Below are 27,834 nucleotides of genomic sequence, written 5' to 3'. Positions count from 1 at the left end.
AAAGCGCGCTGTCAGCAGGCATTTCATAATCTAGATGGACAAAAACATTAATATTTTTGATATAACATTCCAGAATTTAAAAATGCAATAAAATACGACGTTTTGCTTGTTATATTGCAATATTCCAGAGAATACTATCCAGTGAATTAACATTATCCAGTGAATCATTATTTCCTCTGTAGCTATTAAACAGCTTATAAACCTACTAAAACGGTAGTTTAAAATGAAGTTGATAGGACTCCTGTCCTTTATTTTCTCCATTTGAAAACATTAGACATTCTACATTTATTTTGCTTATTGTTAATATTAGTGTTTCTGTTGATGCTTTTTATAAATAAAATGTTTTTTGTTGTTGTTGTTGTTGTAATATAAATATTAAATATAACATGAAATACTAATTTTCAACACTTGAATGAAAATGACTCAAAAGAGGAAAAACCAAAGTGAATTATGTTCTTACTTCACTCAGTCATTTATTTACTTCATTACAGTAAATAAATATCGGTTCAGCATATTGGTTATCGGGCACATAAACGTCCAAATAATTGGTATCGGTTATATATAAATAAATAAATATCGGTCGTTCACTAGGGCAAACTTAAAACCTTGACTCCACAGTCAGCTTTGTGGAGCCCCAGCAGCTGACCTTTCATACACTTCCTATATTAGCAAAGAGACAGGGGCTTCCCTCCATTGTACTGACACAGTAAAGCTAAAACACATTACATTTACAAAGAATCCAATTACTTCTCACTGATTGGGTTGAAAGGGCGTCTATGTAAAACATTGCAAAATCTCTGCAGTTCTCAGTGTTCTTTAATCACCGTGCCGGAGCCCCATACAGCTGAACCAGCATGCTAAAATCATGACTGCCCTGAGGCACCATGGGAGGGTTCTTTGGCTCAGATTGGAACATAAAACTCTAATTTGTTCCATTGGGTTTTGTAGTTCATTGGGCCTCTTGTCTGTCAAATGGGCTTAGTATTTATTTGATGCTGTGTAAATGCATAACACAGCCACATGGTCTGATGTTAAGCAACTCTGTTTGACATACCAAAATCACACCCTTCACTGTCCCACCACCCAGATGATTTGTTCCTCATCTTAACTTCCCGAGAACCATGAGACACCCATCACCATGGGTCTCAGAGAGTTTCTGTTCTCCATCAGTGTGGGACATAAGCAGAAGGACAAACACTGGCTCTATAGTCTTGGGAGCACATCACTCTGGATACGAGTGTCCCCTTCATTTAATAAATTAACATGTCTGTTCCTTTGCCAAAAGAGAAGAGAGATGAGTGATGAGGCAAGTGAAGGTTCAGAGGTGAAGGGTTTAGAGCTGCACTTCCTTGCACAAGTGCTACACGTAACCCGGAGGAAGTGGACCACACCCACAAGCAACCTACAGCGCTGAACTTCTCAGTGCGTCTTGATTTAAACAGTGTATTACAGTGCTGCGCCGACTCTGAGAGACTGAAAATTAAATGAGCTGCACCATAACCAATCAGAAACCAGAAAAAAATTTATATATATCACTTTAGGTGTTAACTTTTTTACAGCATCAGCATTTTAATCCATCTTGTAGATATCCTGGAACTAAGCATCACTTAAAGTGGGAACTAAATGTCTTTACCAACTTATACTAATACTTTACTACTTATACTAAACTAGAGCTGAAACAACGAATCGATTTAATCGATAAAAATCGATTATTAAAATAGTTGTCAACTAATTTAGTCATCGATTCGTTGCTAAATAACTTTTATTTGCCGTAAGCGGCTCATTTCGTGCATATTTCAAATCTGCGGTGAGCAAAGTGTGGCAGTAATGAGCCACCGGAGGTTTTACTCAGCCAGTACAGCAGGAGAAGTAGCGAATAGCCAATAGCTGGCCTCGTTTTATGTCACGTGCTTCCCGAACAGCGTCTCTGCAGCATTTAGCGGGATGTGGGAGACTGGGAGTACTTTCCTTTGAGCCTTCAAAAAAGAAGAGTAACCTGTAAACTCTGCACTACTGAACTGTTTAAGGGGACGTTCACATATCGCGTCTTTTGCGCGCTCAAGTTCTTTATTTCCAACACCGCACCGCATCGAGTTAAAAACATCTCAATTTTTCAGAATGCTGCAAGCGCATCGCGGGTCATGTGACAAGAACTAACCAATCAGCTTCATCCTTTCCCGTAACAATGTTAAAAGCTCAGTCAAGATGAAAGGAACAGCTGATCATAGTTGTATATGGATTTCCATTTTGAAATAAATTTAGTAGCAGAGCTACTGCAAGCGATTTTTTGAGCTGCAAATCCATTTATCCTTTGCTGAAATTTCCGCGTCTTCAAGGAGAGAGCACGTCATGGTTGCTTAGCAAAGGCAGACGCCTCAGGGGCGCTTCTGCACGAGCGCTTTGGAAAGGAGGAGAAAGCGGCGCGCCTAGCGTTTTCCACGCGTTTTTAGGCACGATATGTGAACGGCCCCTAAGACTTTTATTTGTGCAGATTCTCCAGTACAATGTTGTTTGCAAATGTTTAGTCGTAAAAGCTGATAACATTGCTTTTTAACAGTTAACATTTAAAGCTTTACAAACATGTTCTGTGATCAGTTTGTCGTTTAACAGTTCAAAATTCAGTCGTGCAGCCTAATTATGACTGAATGAGAGAGGTAAATGTTTAAAGATATTTGAAATGCACTTTTTTTCTAAGTATTCACTGCTCTTTTTCACACAGCAGGTTTTTTGTGTGTCTTCTGATGGATTTTACTTTAAATTGTGAGTTCCATTCAGGTTTCATGCCACTTGCACTTTATTCGAAGGATTGTTTACAATTTCACAGCAAAAGCTATAAAGCTGTTTCCCAGTAAATAATAAAATACAATGCACTGCAATTTTATTCTGTTTTATCCTTATTCTTCGTGAAAATATGTTCTGAAAGATTCCTTAATAAGCTTCGTTCGGGATGTTAAACTACTTTAGGATCTCTAAGGACTGCCATGGTGAAAACATTATTTTAAATCTCCTTGTGAAATTTGCTAGAGTATGGGTCAGTGTTCTGATTGCAGAAGAGTTCGACAAAGGATTACTGACGCATAATAAAACAACTCCAGGTATATTTTTGATTAGGATATGACAGTGCAAAATGGTTAAAATCTCTTAAAAATCTATGCTGAAGGATAAAGACCATTTATTAATAATTTACTTGGGGAAAAAATGAAAATATAAGTACATAAACCGATTAATCGATTAATCGTAAAAATAATCGATAGATTAATCGATTATCAAAATAATCGTTAGTTGCAGCCCTATACTAAACGTCTTTAACAATATACAATCATAAATAATTGTTTATTACACAGAATCTGTGCCAATATTATGGACCATAACTAATTTCAGCATCACTTTTCCTTGAGTGTAGTTTGGGCTCCTCCTCAATGTGTCCTATAAATGTTCTCATATGTCTTGCACACATCCAGTCTGTTTTTCTTTGTTAGTAGCATGCATTATATAGGAGGCATTGAATTTTATCTTCAGCTCCTTGAATTCTTATGTAGACAACAGGTTAAGTAAAAATATGAATATGCAATATAGTGCATACATTTAGCTAAATGCTCCTTTTTATACCTACTTTTCTAGCTTACTAATGAGCTTGTGGACACTGAATGTATTGCATATAGAGCTGTTCAAGACATCTGGTGATTTATTTGTATTTTTTTTTTTATAATCGCAATGTATATTACAGAAATCTAAATATCGCAATGTGAGTTTTTTCCAATATCGTTCAGCCCCCAGTGCCCCCAGTTCCTGGAAAAAAGTGCCGGTAAAGAAGTGGAATACATTTTATGAAAATTTATATATACATTTTCATAATTCCAAATGCATATAATGCTGAAATAAAGATATAGAATTGTTTAGATTTTTTATATAAATTAGCACTAGATAAGCTGTGATACCAAACAGGTCCATGGGAAGATGCCAAAAGACCACTAAGCCTACTAACTTTACCTGACTGTACATGATACTATATGGATCCATTCAGAATAACTAAACCACTGTCCAGCACATAATCTAAAACACCTTCAGCCGGCATTCATTATAAAACACCCATGCTTTTAAGCCAAATACACACTAAAAAGATTTTACTGCCATCTGGACGCAAGTCACTATTCTCCATGCCATCTCTGATGAATTTGACTGCGTTTTGGTGCTGTTTTGAACCTATTACTTATTACTATTGCATTGCCTTACTGGATCTTTAAACTTTCCAGAAGTTTACAGGTTTTAAATGACCTCCTGGGTAGTGTGCTTTATAGTGTCATTTCTAATCACTTTAGCAAAATCATTTTACACACAGCACACAGTTAAAATGACATGAATGACAGTGGGCAAATGCATAAAGCACAGCATAATTTGAATTCACAAGTTTATAGTTTAAAGCATTCAATTCACACCGACTGACCATCAAGCAGAGAACACGTGATCATGCTGGATACACATACACACTTCACAAGAGCTCACAGCTGTATTCGACTGAGTTTGCAAGGTTTGTGAAATTAAATGTTCATTAGTCATTCAAAGGTATGTTTAAATTATATAAATGCACAATTGCTTAATGCTGACGGCAAACAAGAAAGAATGATAATGTTTGCCTTTCTATTACTAATAGGCCTAATATAAAAGCAATCGTTATAATACTTTCTGTATACATTAATTCCTTTGTTTAAGCATTCTATCTGATTATTAGACAGACTTCTATCCATATTAGACAGAACTGTTAACGAAAATGACGAACAAGAGAGAGAGTGTGAGGACTGTGTGCACTCAGGTGCTGCCGCTCTCAGCACCGTCAAAATAAACCTCGAACACATCGGCCAAGCAGAAAAACTTAACTATATACAGCAGGGGAGCCCAACCCTGTTCCTGGCGATCGACTGTCCTGCAAAGTTTGGCTCCAACCCTAATCAAACACACCTGCCTTTAATTTTTTAAGTGAGCCTGAAGACCTTAATTAGTTGCTTCAGGTGTGTTTGATTAGGATTGGAGCTAAACTTTGCAGGACAGTCGATCGCCAGGAGCAGGGTTGGGCACCCCGGTATACAGCATGATTTGGAATTCATTGAAAATGACGAAGACATGCAAAGGAAAAAGCAGTGTCTATTAGTGGTTGACTAATATATCGCCAAGGCCGACATATCGGCCGATATTTGGCATTTTTTAAATATCGGCATCGGCCACTAATAGACACTGCTTTTTCCTTTGCATGTCTTTGTCATTTTCAATGAATTCCAAATCATGCAGTATACAGTATGCCAAAGGTGCTTAGATAGTAAACCTTTTCCAGTGGATTTGTAAAGTGCATCCATGCATTTTTTTTTTTTTTGCAAGCTAATACTGCTCCAAATCCTCTTGCACAACAGAAGAAGAGTTGTAGAAAATAAAAATAAAGGCAATACATTTAGCCAGATGCAAATACTTACATGAAAACCCAAATTCTAATAAATAATTATGCGATTAATGTTCTAATATTGCCACTTCTAACTAAACTGTAAAATACTAACCACCTTAAAGGTGCAGTCACATTAGCTAAAATCTGTGTGCAAAAACATTCCAATTACAATGGTGGCGATATGCATGAAACACTGATCTATTTTAAGCCAAACAGAATTTGTGTGACCATCTTGAATATAAGTGCAATTTGCATGGGAAAATTCAGGTCACACGACTCTCCTAATCACATAGATTCTTATTATAATGACTGGATTTCGCACACTGTTAATGCTTAAATGTGATGTTCAAAGCAAAATAAAAAGTAGCTGCTTTCCCATCAGTATATGAATTGCATGTGTGTCAATAAACCAAGCACATTAACCAGCTGCATGTGTTACAGGCACACTTATGCAGTAAGACTTTTCTCATTTCTGCTTTTCTGACTCATTAGCACCATAATGGATTAGCTTGAAACTCAACTCAATCAGAAAAAGGACACTGCACAACATTCAGAGAAAGCCCCAATGCCCCTGAACCACAGTTTAAAAATCCCAGTCCAAACTCAAAGTTGTCTTCCACAGGAAGTGACTGATTGCTGTTCTAATATCTGTGCTCACATCCGAGCATGATGCCATTGTGCACGTTAATGATGCAAGTTTTCTGCTCTCTCACCACAGAGCTGGGCCTGTTCAAAGCACACAGACTCATTCAATACCACATTAACATGTGGGCTGCCAAGAGGGGGAGGAGGAGGAGGAGTAACTTGGGAACAAAGCCTCTATAGTTGTCTCAAGCCTGGCTATGAGAGTTATGTAATCTGACTGGCAAGGCTGCATTTCCCCAATGGAGTACCACAGACAAATCTCACCAAGGGATGAAGCTGCTCTTGAAAGAAGCGAGAACAAGAAAAACACACTTCAGAGGGCTTCCTCTCATCTGTGGCCTTGCCAAACACCACCCCTCTTGCAGTCAGCAGATAATGCTGCAAATATGATCAGATATTTGGTAGGTGTTGCAAAAGGTTCAAGGGCAATTGGAGCTAGAGAGGGCTAAAGCAAGTGCATTTGCTAACCACTAGGCTCGAAATTGCAACCATTTTGGTCACATACACTCCTGAAATTGAATCTGTGAGACCTGTTTTAATTTCTCTAAAAACATTCGGAGTACGTGCCTTCTGAGTATTGATACGGTGACAGTCGTTTTATGAAACGTAAGGCTACATAACCAATTAAACTTCATCATTACATTCTAAATTTTAATGCAGATTTTAGATTGGTTAACATTAGCTGTCTATCACCCAGTCACTGCTCTCCGTTGTCAGGTGACAGGGAGCTAACTATCGCGGGGAATGTAAAGGGCTGAAGAACACAGATAGATTTCTTTTGTAAACCACCTAAAGTTACAAATAATGGTGCTGGTGAAAGCAATCATGCGGTGAATGTTGATCCACTAGCCGAATAGAAGGCGTTCAGTTTTCGGAGAGAGTGGCTGAAATACTTTGAGTGGCTCTGCTATGAAAATGGTTCTACACACGGCATTCACTGTAAAGCCTGTTGGACAGAGTTTGAAGGTAACAGCGTTTGGCATTTGCCAACGAATCTACACATTTTGTAATTGTTGTTTTACGATGTGCGGTTTGACATTATAGAGTATATAGCAAAATCCAAACAAAACACACCTACACAGAGTGCACGCATACATGATGTGAAGTCTATTCGCTTGTTAAATCTGACGTCACGTAGCAGCTGTTATTATACCCTTTATTATCAGTGTGGATTTGTGCAGCTTGTCAGTTAACAACGTTCATTTTCTCTCTTCTTTTTCTCGTGGTAGTTAGCAGAAAACAGTGACAGTGATTTAAAGCTAATATTAACCAATCTAAAATCTGCATTAAAGTTAAGAATGTAAGGATAAAATCTGTTAATATATTATTTGTAGTTGTGATGCTCCTAAATTTTTGGTGAGTGCTCCTAAATCATTGCCATTGCTTTTTGACATTGGGAGCACCAGTGCTACGAAGTAAAAAAAAAGTTAATTTCGAGCCCTGTAACCCTCAGCATGGCGGTGGATTTAGAGTGGTTAAAAATAAAATCTGATTCTGATTTAATGCTCTGGGTGCCTGGAAACCATGTGACTAGCATCACATGAGGAGAAGTGGAAGAGGTTTGGGGGGCGAGGAAAACACACAGTGCGCTGCCGGCATAATGAGCTTTGTGATCAGTCTCCTTGGTTTCCACTGACGGTAAGCAGATATAGTCTGATTTCAGAGGTAAACACCTAAACACCTCTGAGCTCCAGAGCTCCACAGGGACAGAAAAAAAAAAACAACCCAAAAGAAATTGGAGGAAACGATCAGCACTTTAGAGTGTAAAAAATGATTTTGACTTCAGTATCTTTAGCACTCTTCTAGCCTGTATGCCGACAGAGAACAGCATTCACAACTGTAGCAATATGACGGTAAATACAAAACTTCTTGGAATTGTTTGCTCAAAAGTTACAATTTGTTCTAAACCCTGCCTTTCTTTGGTGGAACACAAAAGAAGATAAACCGAATGTTTTTTAAATCTTATGAAAACATCTGACAGAGAAAGTCTAAGAAAAAGAACAAGAATCAATGTTATTCATTAATGCTTTATATCAGTGGTTCTCAATTCCAGTCCTCGCGACCCCCTGCTCTGCACATTTTGTATGTTTCTCTCTGTTAACACACCTGATTCAGATAATCAGCTCGTTAGAAGTGAGTTCCGTGCATGAATTGTGTTCCCATTGACATGGTCCCTACACAGTGTTCATTGCTCCCTACTCCCTGAGCAGGGGAAATCTGTTGAAGCTTACTTCACTTCGGAACATTCATTCATGGATTTGTGCTGCGCAACGTCTTCACACATGGGCAAGTGTGACATCATATACCTCAAATACAGTTTAAATTGACGTCTCGCACACTGGTGTTGGGCCATTTTTCAAATCGTTATATCGTCAGCCCGTGAGATCGACGATACACGATATTATCGTGCATGGGTGGAGCAAGAGAGAGACTCTTTGTTCTTGTCATAGCATAACTATTTGGTGTTTTAAACAGCCCAGGTGCGCGAGAGAAAGCCTATGTAATCAGCAATAATCGAAAAAATACACTTTCAGACATACTGATAAACTAACGTTAAATATAAAAATACTGTATTTAAAACAGCTAGTTCACATATAGTCAGACACAACTGTCAAATCGTGCGTCATGTGACAAATTTGCCACATCTGCGCACAGAAGTTATCAGTGTAAATGTTCTGCATAGTCAGTCAACGGTGAAAATCAATTGTAGATTTCATCAACTCCAATAGTTTAATACTAATATTGGACATAAACAAACATGTTAAATGTAAAGTATTCAAAACGGGTAAGTTCATATATTTGGAGTAAAGTTCAATTGAACTGATCCGGATGCGCACACTTCCATTTATACTTCCGAAAGCGTATGCTGATGGTCCGCTCTGCGACAAACATGTGAACAAACAATTGCCCAGAATTATTGCACATCTGGCTGTCTTTATATTATTTTATTGACGGATTGCACAGGTTGGAATAGCAATGGGCTTCTTCATACTGCCTGCACATGTGCATTTGTGCTTTTGAAGCCTACTGTCCGCGCAGTCATAAAAAATGTGAGTCACGCGGTCGTCTGCTCAGAGCCACTGCGCACACTCTCTGATGATGATTTTTACGTCACGCCTACCTAGCAGTCCAAAGCAGACTTGCGGACGCGGAAAGTATAAACAGAGGCTTTAGTTATACATCGCTCCGGACCGCGCGCACCATTAAGAGCCCCACGCACCACCACAGAAACAAGGAGGAGATGCATTCTAGCATAACTGTGGCATTAAACTCAGTTAGTGAGGGCTTGTTTAAAATATTGCACACATATATATGCCGTTCAGATTACTTGTTAAAGTGCAATGAAATACCAGAAAATCCTCTTTTGCGCGTGTGTGCTCAATTAAAATAGCTGAGCAGTTTGATAGCCAAATTATAATAGGTCGCCTAATAACAATAAAAATAATAGTTATTATTATAATTTAATACATTAAAAGGAGAATGAGCCTAATATAGTCTTGACTATCGACAGAGACATCTGCTATCATCGATATCTCTGACTATCATTGGTACACGATACTTGTCTATCGGCATAGCCCTATCGGACACGTCAATGCACTTTGAATGGAACGTATAAGTTCACTTCGAACTGGAATCATGACGGAATATCCTGTGATGTTCACTTTACAGAGCACTTGCATTCGAATAGAACAAACGTCTGAAGCCATAAGAGAAACATACAAAATGTGCAGAACAGGGGGCCATGAGGACTAGAATTGAGAACCACTGCTTTATACCATTTGGTTGTACCAAGTTCACCAGGTGGCTATCCAATCATATAGACTGATGCATCAACCAAATAGCTAATTATGTAATGTAGGCCTATAATTTGATTTATCTGAACGTTTTTATTTTTTTGCACCTCCCATGAGTTAATACAAATGTAACTGGTGGAGTAAAATAGGCGCACAATATCAACCTCATATCAATAATTGCAATGCACTGCTGTTTTTAGGTATTAAATATTGTAAGTTCATTGATGTCAGATCACCTTGTGATGAAATGTCAAATGTTCACCTCTAGTAAATTATTACTCAAATTAAAAAAAAAAAAAGAATATCATTCACACTGCATGAAAAATGCATCAGTTTGCCTAAAATCTAATTATGTGCCCCATGGAGGAAGGCCTTGATTTGAAAGGTGAGCAAGTGATAACAGAATTTAGATTTTTAGGTGAACTATTCTTAAGCACTTCTCAGTACATAAGACCACACTATATCCCCTTTCACACTGCACGTCAGACCCGGCAAATTGCCGGAACATTGCAGGGTCGCCTTCTGTGTGAAAGCAAACACGTCACTGAACCCGGGTCGGAGACCTAGTAACATTGCCGGGTTCAACCCAGGACGAGCGCTGTGTGAACAAAAGCCAGATCTAATGCCGTGTCCAAGTGATGACCAGCTGTTTTGAAGGAAGATCAACGTTTGCGACGAAAAAATATGTGCAAACTGTAATGAAGCAGAGATCAGTTAGTTCCTCACTTTCCGCGCTGACGCCGAGATCGTTCGCTTACTTCAGTGAAAATAAACGTGCCTAACGTTTTCCGACTCGTACATTACACGTCACGCCCTGATGTCAAGTGTCGTTACGGGATCTTTACGGTTTGTGTGTGAAAGCACGCATATATCCCGGGTAATCATTGGCAGTGTGAAAGTGCAAAATCTAGTGACCCGGGAACAATTGCCAGAACACTTTACCCGTGTATTTGCCGGAATGGCAGTCTGAAAGGGGCTTATCTGTTCTACTACTATGGGTCTGCTTGTTTCCATAGGGAAAAGACTGTCATAAGCTGCCACTGCTTAAAGATGAAGGACCATGGTCACATGAGCTGTGTGCTGGAGTGGGGCTCTAGATTAGAAACAGCGAGTTCTCTGCAAGCAGTGACCCATTTTCACAACAGCCTCTATTCACACATTTACACAGAGGTGGCAAAATCCACACTCAAAAACAAAAACCCTTAACAAAAGAGGCGGCAGGCAGGGCCCAAGCATGCAATAAGCCTAGCTCTTAATGCACACATTCCAGAGCTGAGCCGTCCACCTGCCTGTTGGTACTAGTAGGGGCGCCAACAAACTCAATGGCATCACATTCACAAATAAAAGCTACATGTTCAAACATATATACTCTATTTAACGCAAACAAGACAAGTGCCTAGTCACTATTTTCAAACTGGCTAAAAATCAACTATATCTGAAGAAGATAAACATCCAACTGCAGCCAAAGTCAGATAATCATTGCAGCCTTAGTTACGCTTCCCCAGTGTTTCAAAATCCAACCGACACACCAAAAACGAGGAACTAGCCGCTAACAGTCAAACATTCAATACAAGCTGCAAAAGAAAGAAAAAAGGGATTTACCGATTCCATGGCCGTCTTCAGATGGGAAAGGTTAAAATCCAACTAAAAATGCTGAAGATGTGGCTGTCAAGTCCAAGGAATCCTGTGGAAACAAAATGAAAGTCATATTAATCTTCTGAATATTGATGTTTCACCTTTCAAATATGAACTGAGAGTCATTTCCTCAATGCAGATTCCTTTATTTCAGCACACATAATGTGAAAGGCCAGACTAGACAAGAAAAAAAGAGGATTCGCCCATTTTGTTTTTTTGGTCCATTAGGAGTGGGTTAATCATAATTTCTGGGACAGCTGGTGTGCTGGGACATGATGGGCACATTTCTATGTTGCTGTCACCCTATCCCACAAGCTTCTCGCAACAGTTTCATGACAACAGCTGCAACAATAGAGGTATTCAAGGCTTGACAGCAATGTATGCTGTACTTTTACTAGGGCTGGGCGATATGGTAAAAAAAAAAAAAAAAAAATAAAAAAAAAAATCGGCCAATTGATCGGTCGTTTTCTGGCATTTTTTTTAATTAATCAGCATCTTGACGATTTGTGCTGCAAATTAGGCCGTTTTTTATTATCGTTATTATCTCCTGCTGTGGAGAAAACGCGTTCGCTGTGTGTAGAAGAAGCTTGAATGCATAAATAGGAGAAAGAAGAGGCAGCGGAGGACAATCGGCACAGCTCGTCAAAGACGGAGAACATATTTATTTGTACTCCATGAACTCGGAGGTGCTTTATCGTGTTCGACGTGCACCCTCCTATGCACAAAACAATCTTGATGCAAATGTTGCATTTTGCCGATATTTTGTTCGGTTTAGGAACGTGAAGCCACACTTAGGACCACCGACGCACGCCATCCATGTTCGACTTGCTCGATTATGCCAACACTTCAGGTGGACGCTTCTTTGTTGGTGTTCAGCGGTTTCTTCTTCTTCCGGTCGACAGACTATGAATTGAAACTAGGAATCGAAATTTTAACTTTTGAACGATTCCGGGAAAAATCGCAAAGCTAGTCCCGGTTCCAATCGATACTCGATACCCAAACTTATTCGCTGATGGAGAGGAAAAGTTAAATAGCTACTATAGCATTTTAATTTGTGAAAATTAGATAAAGAAGTTTTCACACTGAAAGAGAAGTGATCTCGCTCTCATAGACGTGCCAGGCTTTATCTGTGGCTAAACTGATTAAAAAGCAGAATGATTGAATGTTAATAAAAAAAAACAATAAATAAATAAAATTTATGAATGATGCAGTGCTAATTGACATATTACAGTATAGAAATTATTTTCTAATTATTTTAAAAAAAAAATATTTTCTACCTTATTCTGTGCAGAAAATTGAAATAATTGCTAATTAAATGTAGCCTAGTATAAAAAACAATTATAAAATTGCCATTAGGAAAATATTATAGGTTACTTATGATTAATTATTGTCCAGCAGTGTATTTGATTTGTTTCAGCAAATTAAATAAAAAAGATGAAATTTTTTTTAAGAATAAAATAATAAATATTATAATACATAGGCTACATACATAAAATGATTGTATTTTACATTTCTGTTACTTCTGAAATGATAGCTATGCCCCTGGTGTGACAAAATGTTAGCCTATACATAATACTCGTAAAGCTCTTTTTTTAAATCTTTGCTCACATACATTTTTACGTATGCCATGTAAGGTTTTTTTTCTTTATTTTTTTCTTACCTAAGGTTCTCGAACCATGAAGGCTGCTGTGTAATTTGCCCCCTGACTAAGCATTTAAAAAAAATGTAGGGTAAGCATTTAAATAACCCTGTGAGTGCACTTAAAGAATGCAGAATCGAATTGTTATACTCTAATCAAATAAAATTTAATTGTGAATCGAATCGTTCTAAATTTGCAAAAATTGTTCGATAAAATCGAAAACCTATGAATTGTGAATCGAATCGCTGCCTACCCAAAGATTCACAGCCCTAGTCCACAGGTTAAAGCGACACCAATAACAATAACATGATATTAACGTTAACATATCGTGCAATATCCAATATTGAATATAACAATATCCTCCACGATGTCATCGCTTGTGGCATGCTTCACAATTGTTTTGAGAAGGTGCTTACAGCAACTAGCTCCCGCCTTTATACTAGCTCCCGCCTTTAAATAAAATAAAGTTTTGCAAACGAAAATTAAAATATTGAGGAAAATAATTTTGCTTTTTGCAAACAGAAATAAAGAATTGCAAAAGAAAATAAAGAATTGGGTGAAAAAATGAAGTGTTGCAAACAAAAATAAAGAATTGCAAAACAAATGAAACCGTGCGAAAGCAATGATTTTGCAATACATATTTTCCATGGTCATATGTATTCATTTATTTGCAACACTGCTTTTATTTTGTGTGTCAGTCTAGTTTGAGCTTGCGATACCGTTTTCCCTTTGCGCTTCATTTTTCTGCATGTCTCTCTTTGTGGCACTGTTTCGACGTGGGGGTGGAGCCAAGGGACAGGGGCATGTACAACATGCCTCCCTGGAAGTGACGTCATCGGCCCTATCTATCATGTGACTATCATGATGAGCAGAGGCTTGCAGGTGGATCGTTTCTTTTTATTCAGTAACATTAAAACATTCATGTTTTCATTTTATTTAAATGCATATGTTTATCAAATGCATATGTGTATTAGCAGTGTTTGCTCAAGTTAAAGAAGTTGTTAACATGAACATCTGCTGTTTATTTCTCTCGATGTGCACACTTTTATACCATTAAAATGTTGTTTCATTTGGTTAACTGCATGTTTATTAACAGCGCACAGAAGCTTTCTTTGTACACATTAGTTCAGAATAACTGCTAGTTTTAACTATGCTTTTGGGAAACGACATTATCACGTTCCCACGAATTAATATCTCGTGGCCACGCCTAAACTAAACCAAAAAGACTCTAGCTTAATTTCTTTTTTATCCGTTTCATTTATGTTTTGCAATTCTTTATTTTTGTTTGCAACACTTCATTTTTTCACCCAATTCTTTATTTTCTTTTGTAATTCGTTATTTCTGTTTGCAAAAAGCAAAATTATTTTCTTCAATATTTTAATTTTCGTTTGCAAAACTAAATTCTTTTGCGTATATATACGGCATTGTTTTGACTCCATACAAATACTGTAAAAATCTGTATTAAGTGAAACCTGTTCAAAAATAAGAAAAATGCTAAATATTTCTACAAAATGTAGACATTCAGTTTTACAAAAACAAACAAACAAAAAGTTCAAGGCAATTAAAAATCAAAATGACAAAGTATAACACCAGTAGTAGGCAATGTTCCCTATAAGCTGCGTGCACAACTATACTTAAAATATAATTTATTCCTGTGAAGCAAAGCTGAATTTTCAGCATCATTACTCCTGTCTTCAGTGACAAGATCCTTCAGAAATCATTCTAATATGCTTATTTATTATCAGTGTTGAAACAGTTGAGCTGCTTAATATTTTTTGGAACCTTATACTTTTTTCTTTGTTTCTTTGATTAATAAAGAGTAAAAAAACAACAACAAAAAAACATTTATTCTAAATAAAAATATGTTCTAATAATATAAGCCTTTACTATCAATTTTGACAATTTAACAAAAAAATAACAACAAAAAATGTGGTCATGTCTTGCATCTTTTGCAGTTTCTCAGACAACACAGCATTCTGAAAACTGGGAGCTCAAGGTAAAAAAAAAATAAAAAATTCCCCCCATTCCACAGCATCTCATGTTTTTCAACGCAAAACTCATTGTGTGTGATAGCCTCTTGTGACTATTGATATGCTCTATGTTGTGGCCCTACATAGAGAATGTTCATATGTGAGTGGTTAATCAGGTGCACTGTCATGTTGTATGCTCTAGAATAAAATATAAAAATATCTTAAATTTGTGTTATCCACAGACGTTATTCCAAGCATTTCACCAAAAACACGTTTAAAAAAAAATCTATTGACTTTGAGACAATAAAGACATAAGTGCTAAAATGCTAAGTCATTCCAGTGCTTTGGCCTATAAATATACACCAACCTTGCAGCTCTCTAACCCTCATTCTACCATTTTACCAAAAATAAAACAAGTAAAAACAGAAAAGATTTAAAACATCAACCAGAATGTTTAAGGGTCATAAAATAATGAGAAAACTCAAGACCTCCTTCAATGTAAGCTTACAGGGTCATTTTGCATAATACATCAACTGGCAGGCAAAATATGCAAGCTAGATCAATTAAAAAAAACATTAGTCAAGAATCTACACAATTAGAAGTAACATTGTCTGTAGAACAAATATGCAAAACACTTTACGCATCTTATGCGACAGATACTAATGGCGTCTCGTGTTGCAAGTTCACTGATGCAGGTAGCTGCTGATCACCAATCAGTGATCAGCAGGGTTTGTGTCACATTTTGGTAACCGTACATCTAGCTTGAAACCTCAGCTAAAGTGGTACTGAAAAAAGTACCAGGTACTGTACACAGTGGAAACCCCCCCCCCCCAAAGCAAGCCGTGCCATACAATACCATGTAGTGTTAAATCGCCATAAATTTGATCAGCTGACTAGAGAATAGAACTGAGTGCCAAATGCCCCCTCTAGTCACTCCACATTAAGGGCAGTGCTCACTCAGATGGGGCGTCTGGGAGGATCAGATCCCTGAGGATTCTCCCAGCAGGAATGTGCCAGACTGGATTAATCCTGAGTGGAGAGAACTCCCTCTTAATGGGGCTTCAAAATGAGACCGTAATCTTACCGAGAAAATCCTCAGAATACACGAGTAGCTTGGCTGCCTTCTCACACACACAGATCAACTAGCCATTGTTAAACCCACCGTAAGCTTCTGGCTTGAAAGACCACCAAGTTATGAAAGGATATGCTTAACAATTCATTTTGAACTTATAAAAACTAGAAGTTACAAAGAAATAAGTAACTCAACTTTAGTGTTTGTCAAAACGACTTTGAGATCAGGCAGAACAGAAGTAGTTATTTATATTTTAAGCTTCCCAGACCAGTTTCCAGTGTTCATTAGATTGTAGTGGTGAGACAGTCTCTCTCTCATTCTCTCCTGTCCTGTTGTTCGAGTCATGCTCTGTTTGACCCTAAAAGGAAACTCTAGGACCGAGAAAGGCTAAAGCCCTTTAAATCACAAGTCAAATGGGCTGTTTATTAGTGCAGGTGAAAGAGGATGCTTTCACAATTCTTTCTAGCAAAGGAAAGAAACGTTACTGCAGAGGATGGACCTGCCAGGCTTGCCACTTCCTGACTTATCAGGCTATGAACACTATATCAAAACAGGCAAAACAAGCAGATCCAGTTGAAAATCAACTGGTCAAAAAAAAACCAAATCAACCCAAGCTTAAAATATGCTAAAGCAAGGCACCAGAAAAAAATAAATAAATAAATAAAATAAATAAAAGTTGATTAAGGAGCCATTGGCTCCAACAAGAAACAAAATTTGGCGGCAAATAATTTTTTTAAGTGACATAGAATACACATTCCAAATCACGCTGTCATGTGTTTACGTCTCATCTTTTTTTTTTTTTGTTTTTCTTTATCAGCATTTTAATCCATCTTGTAGATTTCCTGGAAACTAAGGTTCACTTAAAAAGGGAATTGGGAAACATCTTTTCCAACTTGAGAATTATATTTAGTCACAAAGAATTGTTTATTGCACAGAATCTGTGCCGATATTTAGGGATGGGTATCGTTAAGGTTTTAACGGTATTACTACTCTTTCAGATACTGCTTAACGGTCCGGTACTTTTACGGTATTCTTATCGGTACTTTGTGTTGTGTGTGGGTTTTTTTTTTTTTAAGAACAAGTTGAGAAAAGAATTAACATTTATTTTTTTATGTAAAATTAATAAAACAATTATTTGTAGTGCAAGAAACAGCCTGTTTGAACAAATAGCTATTATACAAAAAAAAAAGAATGTAAAACAAATGAAAAAAAAACTACGTTTTTCTGCTAAAGAACATACAGTGGTACAAAGCAACATGTAGGTAGACTGCAAAAGGACTCTTTAGCCATTCTTTTGAAGAAAGATACATACTAATTTTTCTTTATTTGGAATTTTAAAAACAATTTGATTTCATTCTCTCATTTCTCCCAAAAGAAATCAACATAATTTCTACGTAAGGTTAGCAAACCAGAGAGATTTTACATTTATTTTAAATAACATGAACAACGTTGATTCAACATGATTTTAGCATACATACCTGACGTAGATGGGGCAACAACCAGAGACGAGCTAGGCAGTCGAAAACTTTGCATTTCTCTGACTGCATATAATGCACTTTTGAAAGATGTTTTGACAGATTGATTGTGTTTCCGCCCTTCCATGCAAAAAATTTTGTTGCACTTATGACTACGAGCGTTGTCTGCATCAACTCTAGTGAAGTATAACCACAATTTGGAATGTTTTGCTCTCGCCGCCATCATCACTCTTTGTATTGAGTGGGAGTTCTCATACTGTTATGCGTGCGCCGCGCTCGCACTTGTTGTGTGTGTGTGTGACTGACAGACAGCCTCCGCTGCGCACATGAGAGATCTCGCAGATCTCACAGACAAACGTCTTATCGCAAATTAGAAATGTTTGGTAAGATAAAATGTGCACGATAACATTATTAAGCAAATATCTTTGCAATCGTCACTCTTTATTATTAAGCGGGAGTTTTCGTACTGTTATGCGCGTGTGTACGCTGCGCTCGTTGTGGTCTGTGTGTGTGTGTGTGTGTGTGACTGACAGACAGCCTCCGCGGCGCGCATGAGAGATCTCGTGTCTCATGTCAAATTAATTTTGATAAATAAGTCGCACCTGACTATAAGTCGCAGGACCAGCCAAACTATGAAAAAAAGTGCGACTTATAGTCCGGAAAATGAGGTATAAATTTTTTTTTAAATATGAGCGGTATTATAATGTTATACTAAAACTAAAATTAAAATAATAGGAACCCTCAAGATAACATATAGAAAGAAAAAAGTGCATCTTAAGCACGCAGAATAACAAGTGGACTGTTTATTGTCGCTCTGAACGTAACTGTGGCATCTATGTGGTTATTCTGAGGTAGAAAATTATGTGCCATTGTTTACCAACATTAAGTGTTTTCTGCAGTTTGAAACCGTAAAGCTGGTTCTGTTATTAGAAGCAAAAGTCCTGCTTTCAAATGGAGTGGGTCTTACTACACAGAGCCATAGTTCACTGACAAGCTATGCAATATCATGTAATAATCGACAAAGAATCACATTCGGTTATGAACGCGATATTGCATAGCATGTCAGTGAACTATGGCTCTTTGTAGTAAATGCCACTCCATTAGAAAGCAGTTGATGGACATTTACTGCTAATCACAGAACTGGCTTTACTGACAAGACACGCATGACAATCGCATGCGATTAATCATGCAGCCCTACTTAATTTGAAAAATAAACCAATAAAAAATATGGGTTTCGATGATATTTCCAAGCATAACTTCCAAGCTGGTTCTGTTACTGAAGAATCCAACACGAGACAACGATATGGCGCAACCAAACTGTTACATGATTGGCTGTAGCGTGTCACTCCCTGTGTTGCTAGGTTACCAGAGAGTGAGTGCCTTTGTACATGCAACCAAATTTGCTTCGCAACCTCTGGTTTCTGCAGAAGGAAAAAAAATTACAGTTTTATCGAACGCATTTTTTTAAATATTGATTACATGTCTATTGCGATACATATCATAATCGTTTTATCGCCCAGTCCTACAACACACCCTTAATCTCCTGCAAACCCAACCTCAATGAGCTTTAAAAAACTGGTCTAAGCTAGGGATGGGCGTTTTCCGCAAATATCACATTTGAATATTTTAGCTCACAAAAAACGAATATTCAAATATTTGTTTATTTAAATTAAGTTTAATGAGACAGACGTTATTTTTCAGCAACATTTATTGTTTCCGTCATGTTTAACAAGCTTACACACAATAAGCTTGAACATTACACATCGTGTTTTGTAGCTGAAAACCTTTAACAATGCGTGCAAACAAACAAAAGTAGTACAGATTAAAAGCAAAAAAAAAAGTGAACAAAGAAAAAACGTAAAGCATCCTGCAGCAATTAGGCTATTGTAGAACGTAGCCTACACTTAACTTTGAAACTTTTAAACTATCAGCAAATCTTTTTTGCTTTTTTTTTCTATTGTTTTACATGTTCTTGTTAAGAAATACGGGCATGTAAACATGATCGGGGGAAAGTCGGCTCCTTAGTCTGTTAACAATAAGGCCGGCCGCGGAGAAAATGCGCTCTGACGGCACAGACGTTGTCGGGACTCACAAATAACGGTGTGCTAAGCGAATAAGTTTTGTGAAGCGCTTCGTTTTCGTTTCACCACTGAATGGGATCCTCATCTGGTGGAATGCATGGCTCCAGCAAGAACTGTTCCCACTCGTCTCGGCTGGACTCTGTAACCATCGCTGAAGAACTGGCTCAGCCTTTTCCGACGAGTGGGCATTGCATCCTCTTCATTGTTGGTGACGGCGGCTGCATCCGCACCACTCGCATCAAGGAAAATGTTCTGATAATGTTCAAAAAAAAGTTTTTTTTTCTTACTTCTCTCATGTTTTCATCGAGAAACCCGAGATGTTTGTGCCGAGGGTCTAGGGCAGACGCGAGAAGAGGAGTTTTCACTGCATTCTCCAAGTTAGCGGTGTTTAATCCGTTGCTTAAGAGATGCCGCAACAATGTTCTTGAATTCGGTCACTTTCTGTGATTCTCCCCGGTTCTTAGGGGCAGTTCACATATCGTGTATTTTGCGCGCTCAAATTCGTTATTTCCAATGTAGGCTAGCGGTATGCGCGCTCATAATGGAAGCGACGTGGTCGCGATGCGCACGCGGTGCGACGCGCTCGTTTTTTCCAGGCACGTCCGCACCGCATCGAGTTAAAAACATCTCAACTTTTCAGAATTGCGCAAGCGCACCGCAGGTCATGTGACAAGAACTAAACATTCAGCTTCATCCTTTCCCATAACAACGTTGAAAGCTCAGCCAAGATGAAGGAACAGCTGATCATAGCTGTATATGGATTGCCATTTTGAAATAAATTTAGTAGCAGAGCTACTGAAAGCGATTTTTTGTGCTGCAAATCCATTTATCCTTTGCTGAAATTTCTGCGTCTTCATGGAGAAAGCACGTCATTGGCAGACGCCTCAGAAGCGCTTCTGCCCGAACGCTTTGGAAAGAAGGTGAAAGCGGCGCACCTAGCGTTTTCCGCGCGTTTTTAGGCGCAATATGTGAACGGCCCCTTATTCATTCATTAATTATTTTTTGCTTGAATATATCTTCAAATATGCCATGTAGAAATCACAGAAACTGACCAAATTAGGTTTTATTGTGAATTTTCGAATATCATTTTTATTTATTGAATAATTAGAGCAGAACGAATATTCGAATGTTCGACTATCCGTGCACACCCCTAGTCTAAGCTTGTAAAGAGTAAGGCAAAGTCCATTAATTTTCAAACTGGATAATATTCATTCACGTTACCTTAAACTTAATCAAAGATGACCCTCACAACAGCCAGTCATTAGACCGAATATCAAGAAATATAAAAAAAAATGAATTTATTAGTAGCCTCATTAATCTAATACAACAATTTATTATGACAGCAAACAAATATGAGATTATGTCATGGGTGGGGGGGGGGGGTGTCGCTGAAAGAGAGGTAAGGGGAACCACTGTTCTGAGTTGCTCTAGTCCAGGGCTCATAAAATCGTTAGCCAGACGTCCCGGGGCTATTGTGTTTTCCAGTCATGCTACTAAAATGCATCAACATTCTGCACGACAGGCTACCTTAAATGCAGACCTCACGCAGGTTTGAAGTGAGTAGCTTCAAACTTAAGCCCATAAAAGCTTTAAATAAAATTAAATGGTATAATGTCTTAATTATAATTTCATGAGGTCTTACAGATTGGGACGGAAAGACAAGAATCACGATATGGCTGGATTAAACTTCAAAAGCTAATGATGTCATTGAATAAATATGAGCATTGCACGTTTCAAGTCAAAACACGGCACAGATGTCTTTATTTGAATGTATCTGAAGAGAACTGACAGTCCTCAGAAACGTGACGTTGGCATTTTTATTTAATTTTACCTATAATTCCTGATGAAGCAGCATTTATGAGCGCAGAGCTGCTTTGTATACCGCCATTACCAGGAAAAACGCAATATTTCAGCGCACCAAAAGTGCCACCTCATGGCAGAGAATGAATTTGCATTTCCAACAAGCCTTTCTTGCCATTTATGACCAGATCAACGCAAATATCAACTGTAAATGAGAAACTGTGCCTTCTAAAAATCTAAAACAATGAAGACAATAATATTTATACATTTTAAAATGACAATTTATATGCTTGATTTATCCCTTTTCATAAAAATGGTCTAAAGGCTGAAATGCTACTGTATAAGATTTTTGTTTTTGTGAAAACCTGTATCTGAACTGTAAAATGTAATTTTATGGCTCAATACTGTATGTTACCATAGACATTGTCCAACACCACTCGTACAGTGTTCATTTTACTTGTGCAACTCTTAAAATGGGTCATATTGCGTTAAATTTATTTAAAAAAATTCTGCAGACACCCTGTAAATAGTTAAAAATCTTTCCTTCATATTTGTTCATGTGTATTAAAAATATTTTTGACATTTAATTTTCGTGCTACCAAAATCTTAAGAGTACCTGCCCGAAGGGTTACCAGGTATTTTGAAATTTTGCAAGCCCTGTAGTCCATTAGTAGTTCTGACGGAAATGCCTGGCGGAGGGCCTCAAAGCACACATTTGAGCAGATAAACACATGGAAACATCAACAGCAATCAAACTCGAGATCACCAAAACCATTCCCACATGCTATGGAGTCAGTGGCTCTACAGAGAATGCATTTCCTGCACTCGAAGCCGCAATGCATGTTTAATGTGCTTTGGAGATTAAATGTCCTCTGAGAAAAGGACAAAAATCGTCCCCACATCACGTTACAAGAAAAGCACTTCAACCACAAGCATTTCATGCAAGTATAGTCAAAAACTGAAACTACACATAGGCAGAGAACTAGATAAGAAGGGAGCAGTTTTATATACACCACTGCTCGCGTATATAACAGCAACAGCTGCATGTAATGGGGGTTGGGGGGAGTGGGTTGCTTTGGTCCAGGTTGTTGTGGGTCACTGGCCGGGCCTGTGGCTTTTGTGAGCACGTAGACCTATATGGGGCAAAGGACATTGTGGAATTAAGGTGGAGAGACGAGTGCTTTAATGCAAGCCTGAGGGCACAGCCATTCTTTATCCCACCTCTCTTCTGTTTGCAGCCCGTTCTCTCTGTGCCGTTCCCCAGGGGATCAGATTACAGGAAGCGCCACCATTTCCACAATTCAGTCAGCTCCATTTATGTGGGAAATCAGGCCGCGGGAGCTCCCCTCCCCCCGCCCTATACCACAAAGTGCCTCTCTTATCTCACTACATGTCTGACTCTGGCCATAATGCCCTGTCTGAATACTGAAGACAAAGCAGAACGCTCAAAATCACTGGGGACCCATTGACAGTAGTGGACACAGAAGTTATGGGAAAAAAAATACACAAGCATGCTTTGCACAACCAGCTTATTCAAGGAAACTGGGAGCTGAAGATGTGCACAAGGCTTTTCCACTGTCTCCCATCTGTGTTTGAAAGCAGATATTCATAATGTTTTAAGGATACAGAAATCAGAGTACGGCAGCAAATATCAGCAACAGCTGTTAATTGTAATATCTTAGCTGGGCAAATTAAATTCAGCCATCATTTCTGTCCCATGCATCTTGAGAAGAACCCGACACTCTCCTTAGCAGCAAGAGGAAGAGCCAGAGACTGTGAAAAGCCATGTAATACAGTAGCAAAAGCTGATCTCTGCTCCTCTTCGAAGACATTTCCATTATTGATCAGCTTGACTTCTGTAGGAACCACTCCATGCCCCATCCAATGGCATTATCAGGCCAATGAAACAGACACCATTCCACCACAATACTAGCTCCATTAGTATAGTAGGATGTAGTAGGATGTTAAGCGGTCCTCCTGAGGCTGGCTAGGGGCAGCAACTTTTGAATGCTCATATGGCTATAAGCACAGAGAATCAAATTCGATTTTTTAGTCAAAGTTTCCAACTTTATTGATGTAAACAGTTTGAACTCGACTGTATTGTTTGCGATTGTGGTCGTTGTATAAAAGTAATGTATAATGCACTCAACTCAATCACTGTTGTGTGAATAGAGAAACATAGGCTATGACAATTTGGAATTACTAATAGGAACTTAACTTTTATAATATTTTTAATTTGGTTTACCAGTTTTCATAATATAGACAGAGAGATGTCTTTGTAAATGTCTTTGGTATTAATATATAAGAAATACCTATATGCTTAAGCAAATCACTCCCCATCTGAGAGGGTTTTTAGTGGAAGTGGGAACATAGTTTCATGCCACAGAGCTTCTCTTAAACCAGGGACAGTAGACAGACTTGTGTTCTTAGGTAAAAACTTGAATATATATATATATATATTAGGGATGTTGCGGTGATGGATTTTTTCCACCGGTTAATCGACGTGTAAAAAAAACGGTAATCCCGGAGTCACCGGGGTTGCGTGTCGGGGATTTCGGGAGGCCGAAAATGCGGTCGTGCAGACGTGCACACGTCTCAATTTACTTTCACTTTAATTAGCGGCAATTCAGTAGCATTTGTTTGAATTAATCATGGGTTAATTTATTTTATTCTTAATAAAAAATACACAAAACAATAAGACACTCGCTTGTATTACACACATCTTTATTGCAAAATGAATAATAACTTAACACACCATGCAAAAACTAAACGAAAGCACTTATGAAACACCTTTAAAAGTGCATTTATTAACAAAACGAACCACTGCACACATCGTGCAAGTATCAAACAAGACTTGTTAAATAATTATAAATATTCGTTAAATAAAGTGCCTGCCTTTTTCAGCAAAAAAAAAAACAAAAAACACCGCACAACCATCGAATATGAAACGAACGAACATCAAAAACTTCGTTAAATAAGGTAGCCTACCCGAATAATCACTGGACACTTAAGTGCAAAAAAAAAAACTAATATAAAAATTAAACTCACGTTAAGCTGTTAAAAAAAGAGGTAGGCCTATTAAATGCATACACCGTACAAAAAAAATTATAAATAGGCTAAATGAGAAACAATAAACGAAAAACCTTCATTTTAAATTGCAACAATTCGCTTTGAAACCAGATCTTCTGCCATCCTTTGCCAGTTAGCTCGCCTCACTCTCCTCAAATGATAAATGAAATCGGACACCTGCTGCTTTACTGCAGCGCTCGTTCCGCTTACGCTAAATTACGAAGGCACGTAGTCACTAACTGAATTAAGTGCTTTATCGCTATAGGCTAAAACTTCAACACGATGGGGACGGTGCCGGTGGTCAAGTGCTATGACCGGTAGGTGGGTTAAACACCGTGTATCACCGGTAACACCGACTATCGCAACAAGCCTAATCTATATATAAAAAATACAAACTTCTCTGTTTAATTATTTCCCCCAGTTTTTAGTATTATTTAAAAGTAAACATTGAGATATATATTGAATATCATAAAAAAAATAGAGTTGTTCCGATTCTAGTATCGGAAATATCACCGATACCACAACAAATTCTGGCATTGGCATCGGCGAGTACATGAACCCATATACCGATCCGATACCATTTTCTTGAACAAGACCTACTTATGACCGCTAGCTTTGCCTAACCGCTGCACGGTTCTTCTTCGCTGCTCAAAATGCATTGCAAACACAGGAAGTTGTGCTGTGTTGCCACAAGCAACCCCTGTTTAGAGCAGCGAAGAAGAAATGAAAACGCGTTAGCAGTATTTCAGACTGGACCAACCAGACAGTAAATGCCACAAGTACTGGCACTTCTCTACCAAGTCGGTGCTGAAAATTAAAAAATGTGATGATACCAGCGTCTCTGTACCGGTAGTAAGTTACCGACTCAGAGTATATACGGTACCCGCAGCTGCGTTCAGTCGCTTCCGTGTTAGTCTAAGCACTGGGCTCCAAACTGTAGCCAAATATATACTAGTGTCTGTGAATATTAAACTGCAAAATACTATTTAAATATTACTCCTGCATATTCTAATACCCTGAGCCCAGGTATCGGAGTTGGTATCGGGAAGAGAAAAAGGGTATCAGAACATCTCTAATGATAAAACAATCCATTGCTAATCGACGTATGGAATTTATGTGGAATATATTTTCTGCCTCATTCTGTGATAAGAAGCCACATCAGATCAGAAAATGAAGTTATTTTTTAACACTGAAAGCATGTTGCAGAGTAAAATCATGTTAAAATGTTTTGTTTTTGTGTTGTTGGACAACAGGTTTAGAAATGCTTCTCATTACAAGTCATTACAAGGGAAGATGTTGGGCACATGTTGCTTCAGCAAATGCATGTTACAAGGCGTTTTCTAATCTCAGCACACAGATTCACCGGCACATAAACTAAACCAGTTAGGAGAGAAGTAAAAAGCATGGAAATGATTTAAATGCAAAAAAAAACAAAAAAAAAAAAAAAACTACTCATTGTCTCGTGAGATTTGGGTCATATCGGTCACCCCTAGGTTACGTGTTTCTACATCTGCATTTTTAAAAAAAATTAATATGGTGGGGCATATAATGAAATTTCACCTGTATATACTACAGTGAAATTGTTAACACCTTATTTTGACCTTGTTATACGTTACAACCTCTTATAGTAATAACAGTATATTATGCATAATTGGAAGCAACTAAACCTAAACCAAACCGTAACCATATAGTAAGTACCTGTTGTTAATTAATATACTACGGAGTCAGTACTCAATTCTATAACTTCACTGTAACAAGGACACAAGATAAAGTGAAACCCGGAATCATGCAACTCTAACCTTGTAGCCAAATTAACATACAAACAAATGTCTTGGTCTGGAAAAAGACAGAAATGGCTTTTGAGTTGGTGGAACTCAGGGAGAGGGGGGATGGGGATGGCCCTACATGAGTCCATCTGGCATATACACACAGCTCAGATCTGCTCCAGCCTACACTGCTGCAAACATGCAAACTATGAGAAGAGAAATTACAAAACAAGAGCCACTGAAGAGGCAAAGAATCAGTGATAATGGACCATGTAGAGTGTATGGATAAAATATGAAATGTGTGATGTGACAAAACCGCAAAAGAGGCGGTTCAGTGAATTGAGAATCTGCACCATTCCTGACACAGTTTCCAGCACCATTCTACAGTCATGCTCAGCTGAAATACTCTCTAGTTGTCAAGGCAACAGTTTCTCTGGACCAGACAAAAAAAAAAAATAGAAATTTAAATATTCAGCCTAATCTTGGTATTTATCTCCACTGTCGCTAAAAGTATAAAAACTGGATTTCTATAGATGACTAGGCCTAATTGTGTAACCTTAATTCAACAGTCAAGCATTTAGTTTCCTGACAATAGTCCTAGTTTGGATTCTGATTTGCTGTCACCATGGCAATTGTACACAATGACTGTACATTCTTCCCGTGCAAAGCCTATTCAAGGTCTGAACGCTAAAGAGGATGTTAATGTGTCTGCAAGGTTTATCGCTCTATGCATTCTATTGCAGCAGACCAGAAAAAAGTGATAGAAAGTAATGAACCAAGCAAAGCTAATCTCCAGTCAAAGCAAGCATCCAATAACATTGCTCTTAAGCCCCGTTCACTCTAGCAGCGACTTTTGTTTCTGCATGTCGCCAGGGGCTGGCGATGAGGTTGCTAGTGAGTGGTGTCAATACTGGTCACCTTATCAGTGAATCAGGTTTCTTGCCACTAAGTACAAACATTTTGGAGGCAAAATACTAAATATAATCTAAATCTAAATTAAATCCAAACATACAAACAAAAACGAAGAACCTACTTTCTTCCATTGCGTATGTGTATCTATCCTGAGAGGAGAATGATCATGTGAGCTCTACGTCTTCTTTCCTATTGGCTGTCGCTCCCGAAAGTAGCTTTTCATTTGCATAAAGTTGAAGGATTCTGAACTTTGTCGCGTCGCTGGACACGCCCCAATCCGGTCGCCAATGGCTACGGTCTCACGGTGTTGTCAGAAATCGCCAGCTCTCCATTGAAACTAATTGGATTGTGTCACTTTGCTGATGCGTGTCACTTTTAGTGTGAAAGGGGCTTTACAATGAAGTTAGGCAATGCCATCAAGGATAAATTTTAAGCATACAAAACACTGTGGTCATGTACAAAGGCATCTACTTTCCAAAATCAAATTCAGCAATCCTACTTTCGATTGCAATTTCTTAAAAGGGTTTCATTGAAGCTATGAGGCA

At 38.1% G+C, this 27,834-nt stretch overlaps 1 protein-coding gene across 1 annotated transcript in view; it reads right to left on the bottom strand.

Moving 5' to 3' along the window:
• LOC132109694 (ankyrin repeat domain-containing protein 11-like) overlaps positions 1-27,834 on the bottom strand; it is a 166,460-nt gene that overhangs the window by 108,268 nt on the left and 30,358 nt on the right. Inside the window, exon 2 of the mRNA XM_059515980.1 lies at positions 11,473-11,554. The gene's annotated coding sequence lies outside the window, so the exon portion shown is untranslated. The remainder of the gene's footprint in view (positions 1-11,472; positions 11,555-27,834) is intronic.

This window comes from Carassius carassius, chromosome 2 (assembly GCF_963082965.1).
Source record: "Carassius carassius chromosome 2, fCarCar2.1, whole genome shotgun sequence".
In the NCBI taxonomy this organism is placed as follows: Eukaryota; Metazoa; Chordata; class Actinopteri; order Cypriniformes; family Cyprinidae; genus Carassius; species Carassius carassius.
Note: the sequence above shows the minus strand (reverse complement) of the source record. Positions and strands in the feature narration are given on the sequence as shown.